This window comes from Castor canadensis, chromosome 12 (assembly GCF_047511655.1).
Source record: "Castor canadensis chromosome 12, mCasCan1.hap1v2, whole genome shotgun sequence".
Taxonomy (NCBI): Eukaryota; Metazoa; Chordata; class Mammalia; order Rodentia; family Castoridae; genus Castor; species Castor canadensis.
Window position 1 is genome coordinate 53,700,056 of NC_133397.1, and position 12,789 is coordinate 53,712,844.

At 42.3% G+C, this 12,789-nt stretch overlaps 1 protein-coding gene and 1 pseudogene across 1 annotated transcript in view; one reads left to right on the forward strand and one right to left on the reverse strand.

The window, feature by feature from the left end:
- Commd1 (copper metabolism domain containing 1) overlaps positions 1–12,789 on the forward strand; it is a 165,726-nt gene that overhangs the window by 30,804 nt on the left and 122,133 nt on the right. The window lies entirely within an intron of this gene.
- Positions 2,634–4,687, reverse strand: LOC109693628 (proteasome subunit beta type-1 pseudogene; annotated as a pseudogene).

A 12,789-nucleotide genomic window follows, 5' to 3' on the forward strand; every position in this document is an offset into this window, starting at 1 on the left:
GTGGAGAACTAAAGATGAAAGAAGTTGGGCCCTGGTTGCTAGAAGAGTTCCAGAGAGATACCAGACCTTGAAGGGCTAAGGGTCCTGACACCTAAAGCCTGAGAGCTATAAGACTAGGTGCTGTTGGGGATAAGGGTTTTGACACCCAAGGCTTGAGAACCGTAGTGTTAGCTCACCGTTGCTACCCCATCTGCTTTTGAAAGCGGAAGAGTACACTAGGTATCAAGTGCTGGGTTTCTGGCAGTAAAGGATGGAACAGTAAGCCACATCCTGAGCACCTGGAGCTTTAAGTCTCTGGTTTCTAAAGCCGGGAGCCATAAATCTCTGGTTCTCAGAGCTTGGAGTTGTAAGTATCTGAAACTGTCAGTCTAGTCCATAAGCCTTTGGCACGCAAGCCTTTGGCCCAGTACTGCCAATGCTGGAAGAGCTATCCCTTACCTATTTGTGATTTCCTTCTGACTAGAGCAAAAGGTCTCCAGCCAGCTGATTGCTAATGGGATCTCTTCTTCGTCTTCTTCTTTTTTTTTTTGGTGGTACTGGGGCTTGAACTCAGGGCCTACACCTTGAGCTACTCCTTGAGCCCTTTTTTCTGATGAGTTTTTTCAAGATAGGGTTTGTGAACTATTTGCCCAGGCTGACTTCAAACTGAGATCCTCCTGATCTCTGCCTCCTGACTAGCTAGGATTACAGGCATGGCCAACGATGCCTGGCTAACAGTATCTCTTAAATAACCAATGGTATGATAAAGCACAAACTACCAATGTTAAACTATTTGTAGATGATTTATCCAAATCAAGTGACCTTGAAAAATATTCAGTTTTGTTTTCTGTATTTTTGAAAGTTGTAGGAATGTTCAATTTGTGTTAATGCTTTTTTTTCTCTAAACCAATGAGAATAGAGCTCCCTTATTAATTTGGTAATACTGTTGGAGGTAGGCAGTATCACATAGTCTTACTACATATGTAGTTGATCCTTGAACAACATGGGCTTGAACTGCATGTCACTTACACATAGGGTTTTTTTTGTTGTTGTTATTGTCGTTCTTTTTAGAGATTGGTGACAATTTGAAAAAAATTTGCTGATGAGCTATGTAGTCTAGAAATACTGAAAAAAAAATTAAGAGAAGGAATTAAGAATGCATAAAATATATGTAGATAAGTCTATTTTATCACTTATTACCACATACATATCTATTATAAAACATTAAAATTTATCAAAACTTATGCACATTATTAGATAGTAAAATCAGAGTTTTGGACCCAAAGCCCAAACTTCTGGGATTCCACATGCCAGGTCCAGCCACTGGCCTATATGCCAGATAAAGAAGCATGGTGAAGGCAGAGAGAGGAGATTTATTACCTGGCTCAGGAGAATCCTGAAGCTCATGTCTGTACCCAGAAGGTGGCTGAAGATGGGCTTGGTGCTTACTTTGCCTCTTCCCAAGCCTTGAGAAGCACCCAGCCCATCTTCAGCCATCTTCTGGGTACAGACATGAGCTATAGGTTTAAATAGACCAAGAGCTAGGGGCAGAAGGAAAGAGTTATGCATAGTTAAACAGTTCCAGTCATAGGTGTGTCTGGATGACCATTATCTCAGTCCAAGTGTTCCTGAGAAGATGTTACTGCTATTATCACTTGAGGGAACCAATCTGGTTCCTATGAGATGATTACTCCTGCTGCAGGGTGCATCCTCATCACTATAGATAATTGTCCTCATTTGGAGGAGTGGTCTGTCCTACAAGGCTCTACTGTTCATTAGGGTAGTTTTAGTTTCTTGTCATAAAGATGTTATAAGTCTTTCCTGTCCTTCCTTGATTCTAAGGTAGCTGCAGAAAGAGAATGGCTCAGAGCAAAGGACCATAGTCACCAAATGGAGACAAAGATACCAGGCTTTTCTCCTGTTTTTAGTCAATTCATGGGCCCAAGTAAGGAGTCAGTGCTTTTCAGCAAAAACAGTTTAAGCACCTCTTACAATATAGTACATCGCACTAGTCACAGTTGAGAGAAATCTAAACTAAAGTAAGATGCAGTATTAAATCATAACTGCATACAATTATAGTACATACTATACTGTAATAATTTTGTAGCTACCAGTTGCTACCATAGTAAGCTCAAGTGCTGTGAGTGTCCTTAAAATGCTGTGTGATACTAATGTTAGAAATATTGGGACACTGCTGAGATCACAAATCAGACACGTGGTGGAAAATTGATGGGCAAGGCAAAATTTACTTCTGCAGAAGAGTGTGCCTCTAACCAGAGTCAGGCAAGCAAGCACACCATGCGGAAGAACCGCCTCAAATTTTCTCTGTAATTCAGGAACCACCCCTTTGCTGTTCGTGATTGACTATGGTTGATGTTTAGCAGAGGGCACAGGGAAAGAGCAGACATGATCGGAGAGCATGGACATGAAACTTAATTTGGTTGGTGTACCCAAAGACAAAGAGGTGACCCATAAGGTGAGAATTCTAGGATTCTGAGGAAACTGAGATCTGACATGACCGTTTGACCTGAAATGGCAGCACCAGGTATATAATTAAGCTATGAGCCAAGGATTTTTTTTTTTTTTTTTAGTACTTCAGTATTCTTTTTAAATAAAACAAACTCATCCAGTAGCTCTAAGGTAAGGTCCAAAAATCAGTCCTTCCTCAGGGGTACAGTCTCCTCCTTGATGCCCTCTGTGGTCACAGTGTAGATTCTGAGGGCTTCCCTGGTGTAGGTGTCCCTCTCGGCTGCAGAAATGAAGGTGTCTTTCACCAGTCACATGGCTCTGTCCAAAGACAGCAGGACATGTTCCATGTTTTACATGTTCTTGAAACCAACCTGGTTGTCAAGCAGGGGCTGCAACATGGCACTTGCTGAGCCTCTAGCCTTGAAGGAGTCTCTTTGATAGGAGACCACTGGGTCAAAGTGTATACAGCTCTCTTCCCTTCTTCATCAAGTCCCCCAATGATGTTGTAAACATGGTATGGAAAAAAGCGTCTTGAGTACAGGATGGTGGACAGCATTGCAGCAATTGCCCCAGTTGTCATGGCCTTGTTATTAGAATGTTTGTATATCTTTAGCCTTGCTTCAGTAATCTTTGTCAGGGTAAGACAGTCTCTCTGTGGGGACCCTAGTAGGCGGCAGTGAAGGACAGCATCGCTGACTTCTCTTGCTGTCTCACCCCAAGGGGATCTTGAAGCAGAGATTTCTTTGAACAATGATTATCCTAAAACTAGCAGTTTGAGTTTTAGGACATTTGATGACAATTCCCTGCTTAAAGACAGAAACTTCATAGCCAGGTGATGTGCCACCGAGCACATAGGCAGCTGGGGAAATTAGCTAATATCCTCACAATGACAGATATATTCCATAGTGTAATATTGGTGGGCGGGGGGAGAAGGGAGTCAAACCCATGATCCTGAGATTAAGAGTACTGACAGAGCTAGCTCTTTGGTAAAAAAGACCCACTAACCATCTCCAAGTGAGCAATTTGTGTTTTCAGTAAGCTGCGTATCATAGTAAACAATGATCTCTCAAAATTCTTGAGTACTTTTCATTGTATAAAATACATATACAAAATATGTGTAAATTGACAATTTTATCAGTAAGACTTCTAGTCATTAGCAGGCTATTAGATGTTTTGGGGAATCAAAAGTTATACATGGATTTTTGGCTGCACAATGACTGCATTATTGAAAGAGTCAACTGTATACATATATACATCCTTATGGCTTTCATTCTAAAGTTTTAGTCCTGAATCAGGCATAAATATACTAATACAGAACTCACTAGTTTATTTATGAGTTAGGGATTTTTTTTCTTTAATTTTTAGTCCAAATTATGCTCTGGCAGGTGAATCAAGTTGTTGCCTGCTCAGTATGAGGGCTAACGTTTTTTGCCAAAATTTAAGATTTTCTTTTGCCCTGACAAAATCTTGGACTAAATTGTTTCCATTTCGCCTTTTTTAGCCCTGGTTGCTTTTGATGTCCTGGAGTCCCCCTCAAGGTTACTCAAGGGAGGGAGAGGGAGGCCTAAAGTTCCAGTAATTATAAAGACTTGAGGTGCTGGGAATAGGAAAGTAGGTCTAAGTGGAGTCACCTTGTTTTCTCAAAAGAAGCCATTGATGTTCTAAGTTACCCCCAATAAAGTCAAATCATGCCTATAAGAAAGGAAGGGAAAGACTATATATGCCATGGCAGAGCATATAGTTAACCAGAGTTTGGAAAGGGGGGTTTCAGGTGACTGAGAAGTTTCCATGAGAAGAGCAGGATCAAATAGGGAGAACAGAGAGGCCTTGAAACAAAGAGCAGAGTTCTTGGAATCAAAACTGGGAAAGACTTCCAGCCCAAGAGGTGCCTTCCAAACAAGCCTGGGATTCTAATACAGGTCAGAGAGGATACGCAATTCAAAATATGACGCAGATCATAAACCTCTTTATGGATTCACCATGGGTGAAAAAAAATCCCCTAAAGGATACAAAAGATGCAGCCTCTGTGATCCAAAGCCACTCTGAAAAATAGCTAAAGAGAAAACAAAGACCCTTGTCGCCACAGTTGGTGCGAATGGTGCTTATGAAGATTTGGGTATTGGTCTCCCACAAAATCGAGATGCATCTGATCATCGGTCCGCAATCTATAACAATAGGCCTGTGATAGTGAAATGGGACTCTCCACACTAGCAAGGTAATGAGGAAAGAGACTCCACATGCTCTAATGCGCTGAGATCCTTTATTTAGACAAACTCCCCTGAAAACTGGCCTGTCATAGGAAAATGTTTTGGGCCCATAGCCTGTGGCTAACCTGCCCCCTGGCAGGCAGAAAGCTAGTGAGGAAATTATGTCACTGGGTCCAGACCAAGCTTTCAGGACAAAATGAGACAAACCGGGCATAATGACTGTCCTTGGGAGGTAAAAGATTTATAACAATAGTACTTAAACCAAGAGTCACAGTACCCAAAGAACTAGTTCCTATAAATGTGCTTTCTTTTCTAAACTTATATTTTAGAATATTCCTTTTGGAAAAGACAAGGAGAGGCTCTTATCCTTGTTCAACTGAACCCTGACCATAGATCTAGGGTCTAATAGTAAAACATTTACTTTTGCTTGTTTTGTCAGAAGCCAGGGGATCTCAGCTGCAATTTTCAGAGCAAGCAGGGAGTCCCCACCATCCCATCCTTTTGCCAAAACTGTTGGAAGGGCAATCTTTCCTTCCAATTTGGGTCCAGTGGTTGCACGCCTGAAAATTATTTGAAGATAGGCAGGTTAATAGGAGAAAAGACAAGATTTATGTCCACATGTCATGGAACTGCTCAGTCATAAGTAACTCATTCAACAACCAGAGATAAAAGGTTTATGACTGCTTTATGCAGCATAATAGACATACAGTGAGTTGTATATATTGAAGCATACAGTTTGATAAAGTGACATGAACACACCAGTGAAGCTGTCAATATAACAAATAGGTATTTCACCCCCAGATGTTTCCCCAGTGTTTCTTTATAATTTCTTCTTCTTGCTCTTCCCCACACCCTCCCCAAGAAAACCATCTTTTGATCACTGAGATTAGTTTACATTTTCTAGAATTTTATGTTGCCCAGTTCTGGTCTCAAGTGATCCTCCCACCTCAGCTTCATTAGTAGCTGGGACTGAAGGTGTGTGCCACCTTGCTGGATTAGTTTATTCCTTTTTATTGCTATATAGTAAGCCATTGTATGATATACAGTATAATAAAGCTGCTGCAACTGTTTGTGTATATAGGCTTAACAATGAAGTGGTTGGCTCATATGAAAAATTATGTTTAACTTTAAGCAACTGACAAACTGTTTTCTACTGTGGTTGTATCATTTTATTTTCTTATCAACAGTTGTAACAGTTTCAGTTCCTTGAAGAACTTGCTAACACTTGGTGTAGCTTTTTTTTTTTTGCCATGTTGGGGAGCAAACCCAGAGCTTTGTGCATGTTAGGCAAGTGCCGTACTATTTTATAGCCCGTGTTTTTTTTGAGACAGGTTCTCATTGCAGTGTAGCTCAGGCTGGCCTCACCTCAAAATCCTCCTTCCTCCTCCTGAATGCTGGAATTTATAGATGTGTACTACCATGCCCTGTTAGCTGTCTTTTATTTTAGCTCTTCTGATTGATGTGTTATTGTACTTCATTATAATTTTAATTTGTATTTCTCTAGTGACTTAAGTGCTCAGTGTCTGTTTATGTGTTTGTTTGTGGCTCCTCTTATATTATCTTTGGTGAAATGTCTATTTAAGTTACCTACTTTTTAATTGGGTTGTCTTGTGTTATTACGTTATAAAGGTTTAAAAGATGAACCAGACACAGGTGGCTCATGCCTATAATCTTCACTACTTGGAAGGTTGAGAGTGGGAGGATCAAGGTTTGAGGTCAGCCTGGGCAAATAGTGAGACCTTATATCCAGAATAACTAGAAGAAAATTCACTGGAGGTGTGACTCAAGCAATAGAGTACCTTCTCTTCAAGCCTAAAGCCCTGAATTCAAACCCCAGTCCCATCAAAACAAAGAACAAAAAAAACAGCTTAAAAAACATTCTGGGTTCGTCTGTTTTGTTTTATTTTAAATAAGGTGGGCTTGCGGGTATTTTTCTCTCTCTGAAGTTTGTTTCTGTCTCTCTTTTTCTCTCTCTCTCTCCAGTGCTAGAGATTAAACATTGAACATAGGGCTTCACTCATGCTAAAAAAGGGATCTACCACTGAGCCATATACCCTGTTTTCATTAATGGTGTCATTTGAACTGCAAACCTTTTAAATTTTGATGAGGTCCACTTTATCAATTTGGTCTTTTATTAATTGTATTTTTGGTGATGTATCTATGAACGCTTTCCTTAACCAAACCTTTCAAAGAGTTCTTCCAGTTTTTTTTTTTTTTATAGTTTTGCATTTTATTTTTATTTATATGTCGGAGTTAATGATTTCATGCAAGAATTGATTCTTGGGACGTGAAAAAATCTTGCTATTTTAACATTAAAGGATAAGTATATCCAGTACATAAACAGATACACAGTTTATCTGTGGTACTAAAATTTCATGAGAGAAAGGCTCAATTAGGTTAAAAAATGTCTACAAACCCTCCTTAGGAGAGTGATACTAAAAAGTTGAGAAACAGTCTAAATTAAACTTTTTACACAGTGATCACAATTTTGCCAGTCCCATTTGGTGGAAAGACTACCCTTTCCCCCATTGAATTGCCTTATTACCTTTGTTAAAAGTTAATTGGCCAAAAATATAAGGGTTTATTTCTGAACTCTCGGTTCTGTCCTACTAATCTATATCGAATAGCTTGGTTATTATAAGATAATAGATAGAATAAATTTTAAGATTAAAATTAGTATCTCAAATTAATTCCTTGTAATTTTTAATTATTTTTCTTGTGATATTAAGGTTGAACTCAGAGCCTCATGCTTGCTGTTGTGCAGGCGTTCTCCCACTTGAGTCACTCTGCCAAACCCTTTTTTATGTTGGGTATTTTCAAGATAGGGTCTTGAGAACTCTTTGCCTGGGGAGGTCGTAAACTGTGATCCTCCTGATCTCTTCCTCCCAAGTAGGTAGAATTACAGGCGTGAGCTACCAGCGTGTAGCCCTTGTAATTTTCAGTTAAATAAAAGTTCATAAATTTTAGTTGAAGGAAGATGCATGTTTATATTTTTTTCCAAGCAAAAATTTGCACCTGGCCAGGAGCTGGTGGTTTATGCTTGTAATCCAAGGTATTCAGGTGGTAGGGATTAGAAGAATTGCAGGCTAGACTAGGCAAAAATTAACAAGACTCCATCTCAACCAGTAGCTACGTGGAACCATAAATAGGATTGGGGTTAAGCCTGGCCAGGCATAAACATAAGACCCTATTCCAAAAATAACTAAAACAAAAAAGGACTAGGAGAGTGGTTCAAGTGATAGAGTTCCTGCCTAGGAAGCATGAGGCCCTGAGTTCAATCCCAGTATTGATGCACGGATGACACACGCAGGAATTTCAGATGCTCAGGGTTCTTGAGCCTGCTCTGAGAATGAATGCACAGGCAGACTCCAACAGCAGAGGTCGGAAAGATTTTATTTGCAGAGAATTTAGTTGGAGAAAAGAGAAGAGAAAGACTGCATATTGGAGAATGCAGGGGGACCCGGAAACTGGTGATCCCATGGGTCAGGGTGGGGAGTGGGTTTTATAGCCTAGTTTGCATTGCCTGATGGCAGGAGATGCCTTTCAGATGCAAACAGGCATTTCCTAGGGAGCAGAAGTGTCTCCTTGACCTCCTCAGGTCTGTCCTTCAGTCCTTCATTCCCCCCTCTCAATGGTCGCCCTAACTGCTGTTAGGAATAGGGACCACGAAGTCTGTTCAGTAACTGCTTCCTGCTGACAGGGGGCGATGAAGGGGCCCTCAGCGTCAGGGCTGACCACGAGAGAGGTTGTCAAGGGGACCACAGTAGTATGTCGTTTTCATCTCCACCAGAGGCCTTTGTAGTTTGATGGATTCTAGGCAAGAAGAAACAAACTTGACAAGTAAGTTTAAAATGCAAGGCCCAAACACAAGCAAGAGAATAAGGGCAACTATAGGCCCCAGAAAGTGTAGGAACCACGTCCTGGAGGGAAGCCAGGATTTTATTTGTTCCCATACCTGAGTGGAAACCTGAGTTTCAGGAGATTGCTCCCGGAGCCATTTAGCCTGTTGGAGAATGTAATCTGCACGTTCCTCTACAATGCCTAAAGTGTTTATATATGTGCAACAGGAGGTATTGGCAATGGCACATACCCCCGCTTGCTTGGCCAAAAGAAAATCTAGGGCCAGGCGGTGGTCTATTACCATGCAGGCAAGGGACGACAAAGACCTTTTCATGTCCTTAATGGCAAGGCCTACCTGGTCTGAGGTGTCCTCTACCACTTTGGTTAGGTTTTTTGCAGTTACATGATTGGCAATTACCCCATAGTTGATTCCAGCAAGGGCTGCAACTAATGCTGTTATCCCTAAAACTATTAAAGTAACCTCTCTTATTTCTATGGGAAGCTGTTCCTATTGTAGTTAGCATTTGTCTTTTCTTCCAAATGGCTGCATGGGCATGCAGGATCAGGAAGGCATACTTAGAATCTGTATAGATGTTGACTCTGTTCTTTTGACAGTCTTAGGGCTTCTGTTAGGGCCACTAATTCTGCCAATTGAGCACTTGTATTAGGAGGAAGAGGACCTGATTTGAGGGTACCAAATTTTGTCACAACTGCAAACTCTGTATGTCTGACACCATTCTTGACAAAGGAACTGCCATCAGTGTATAATTCTAGATCTGGGTTTTTTTAAGGGCTGATTAGTTAAGTCAGGTCAGCCAGCATAATTTTCCATAAGTATCTCCTCCTCACACAAGTGCTCAGGATTTCCCTCTGCCTCTGGTAGAAGGGATGCAGGATTTAGGCTCTGACAGGTCCTTAAAGTTATTTCTGTCCCTCCCAGAAGCTGGGCCTGGTATTTAAGTAGAGGGCTGTCAGATAGCCAAAGTTCTCCTTTTGAGTTTAAAATTCTCCCTAGGTCGTGTGGGGCATAAACCATTAGGGGGCGGTTTAGGATAAGTTTCTGAGCTTCAAGCACTAGAAGGCTTACTGTAGCATTGCTCTGAGGCATCCTGGCCATCCCTTGGCTACCTGATCTAACTCTTTGCTTAAGTAACCTACTGGCTGGGGAGTGATGCCCTGGAGCTGAGTCACCACGCCCAAGGCCAGTCCTCCCTTTTCATAGACATATAATTGAAACTTGTCTTGTACTGAGAGACCCAGGGCAGGAGCTGTCATAAGAGCCTTCTTTAACTTGTGGAATGCATTTTCTGACTTGTCATCCATTCAATAAAGGGCTGGGTATCCTTCTGTGCTTCCTTAAGGATTTGATATAAGGGCCTGGCTAGATCTGCATATCCCAGGATCCAAATTCTACAGTATCCTGTGACTCCCAAAAAGGCCCTCAGTTGTTTTAGAGTTTTAGGTGGAGGAAACATCAGGATTGGATGGATTCTGTCTTCTAGAGATCTCATTTTTTCTTCAGGACAAGACCTAAATATGTAACCCTAGACTGACACAATTGGGCTTTTTCTTTAGAGATCTTATAACCTCTATCTGTTAAGAAGTTTAGTAAGGACTCAGTGGCTTGTGAAATGACAGGCTCATTTGGTCCACAGAGCAGGAGATCATCTACATATTGTAGCAGAGTAGCTTGTGGGTATTGCCATTCTGCCAAGTCTTGGGTTAGAGCTAACCCAAAGAGGTGGGGGCTGTCTCTGAGTCCCTGGGGGAGGACAGTCCAAGTGACCTGTCCAGACTTTCTTGTGGGGTCCTCAAAGGCAAAGATAGGTTGACTTTTAGGGTGTAAGGGAATGCAAAAGAAGGCATCTTTTAAATCCAGGACAGAGTAGTAAGTAGTACCCGGAGGTATTTGGGCTAAAAGCGTATAGGGATTTGGAACTACAGGATGGAGAGGCACTACTGCTTTGTTGATCAGGCGGAGATCCTGGACTAGCCTGCATTTGTTAGGTCCCTTCCTAACACCAAGAATTTCAGGAGTATTATATGGGCTGGAAGAGATAGCAGTCCCTGTCTCTTTAAGTTTTTGATTATGGGAATTAGCCACTCCTTAACTTCTGGCTTTAAAGGATATTGTTTTTGATGGGGAACCCAGGAGGGGTCCTTGAGATGAATTAGGACTGGGGCAGCTGTTCGTGCCCGTCCCACAGTGTGTCCATCCGTCCACACCGTGGGGTCTACTTGTTCCTCTATTAGGGGCAAGCAAAAGTACTCCCTGGGGGTAAAAGTAGCTGTACCCCCAATTTGGATAGAAGGTCTCGCCCTAGCAGAGGAGTAGGGGTTTCTGGGACAATTAAAAAGGAGTGACAGAAATGGAAATCTCCCCAGAAGCAGGCTAAAGGCTGAGTGAAATAACATTCTAGAGGCTGGCCTGATATGCCTTGAACAGTAATTTTCTTGGAGGACCTGGGTCCGGGAGAGAAAGGAATAGCTGAGATGTTGGCTCCAGTATTGATAAGGAGGCTGACCTTGTGCTTAATTTGGGGCTCTTCTGCTTTTACAGTGGTTACAGAAGCCTGTATGGGAGGCCCCAGAACCCGTCATTGGGTGGGAGGCTCTGACCTTGGTTCCCCTGAGAACCGGGGACAGTGTGCCTTCCAATGTTTTCCCCAACAAATGGGGCAGGGTCCCGGAGGTAGCTTTCTCCGTGGGCACTCCCTTCTAAAATGGCCGGCCTGTCCACATTGAAAGCATATCCTTGGGTTTGGACTTCGCCCCAGGGGAGCCTCTGAATGCTGTGATCAGAGCCTCCTGCCACTTATCCTTTCTCTTTTCCCTTTCCAGGTCCTTTCTTTCTTTTTCTAAGTCCCTGTTATAGTATACAGACGTGGCTACATGGACCAATTGGTCCAGATCTCTGCTCCCTTCAGCCACCAATTTCTGAAGCTTTTTACGGATATCTAGTGCTGACTATGTTAGAAATTTATCTTTTAGGACGATTTCCTCTTCCTGTGACACTGGTATAATGTTGGTATGCTTTGTAAAGCATCTTTAAGCCTCTGTAGGAAAGCTACTGGAGTTTCTAAGGGTCCTTGCTGTACAGCTGTGACTTGGGAGTAATTAAGAGGTTTTACCTTGGCTCTCCTTAGTCCCTCAAGAATGCAGTGGGTGAAGTGGTTATGACTTTCATTTACACTTGTCATTTTCAGGGTCCCACTTAGGGTCATACCTAGGCACTGCCTGATCTCCTGTTGGAATCTAGGTATCCAATGTCTTTGTCTTTCTTCTCCCTCCCCCTCCTCCTCCTCCTGTGAGGGCCCAGTAGGAGACAGGCCTGTAGGGCTGCTTTATCTAAGTGATAATTGTCTCCAGCAGTGACTGCCTGATCTAGAACCCGCTGTTTCTCCAGTGAAGTGAGGGTCTTCGATAGTAATAGCATTACATCTTTCCAGCTCAGTTCAAAGTTTTGGCTGACTTCTCTAAATGCCTGGATGTACTGATCTGGATTTTCTGTGTAATTTCCTAAATCCTTTTTTATTTCTTTAAGTTCACTCACTCTAAAAGGAACATGAGCTCTGTCCCCTCCGGGAATTAACTGGAGGGGTAGAGTCCTGTGGGACAGTGTCTAGTGTGTGAGGTGGCTGGGTAAGGGGGAAGAGGGATGCTGATGGAGTATTAGATGGGTTTTTTTTTTTGCTCAAGGGAGTTTGGGGGCTTTTTGCAAAGGGTTACCATGGTCTAGGTATCTAGCCTGCATTTGTTTAGCCATTCTGAGTGGTCTCTTAGGAAAAAAACAATTGAACGTATGGAACTTTGGTCCACTTTCCCTCCTTTTTACAGAACATATCTAATTGAAGAATGGTATTATAATTAATGCTGCCTCCTTCTGGCCATCTTTCCTCATCTCCCCGAGGATACTGTGGCCAAGCCTGGGTGCAGTAAAACTTGAGTTAATAAGTAGGCAAGGGGGGATCCTTCCTGGATCCTTGAGGCTTGATTTCCCATCTAAAAAGGGAAACAAGGGAAAATTGGTCACCTTAACAGAGGTTTCTCCTTTTATCTAAGCGTCCCCAGATGAGGAGAAACTCTAGTGGGAGAGGGCGTCCCGCTCTCCCTTGTTCCTTCCACTGCCACTCGTGGGTAGAGTTGTGGAGGATTTACAGATAGATATCTCAGTTGCATCCATCCCCCTGAGATGATCTTGACCAACCTCCCATCTATTTTGACTTGCCTTTTTGCCCTGTGACCCAAGTAGGCCTAGTTCTCCTCTATCAGCTGAAGGCTTGTAATTAAAAAG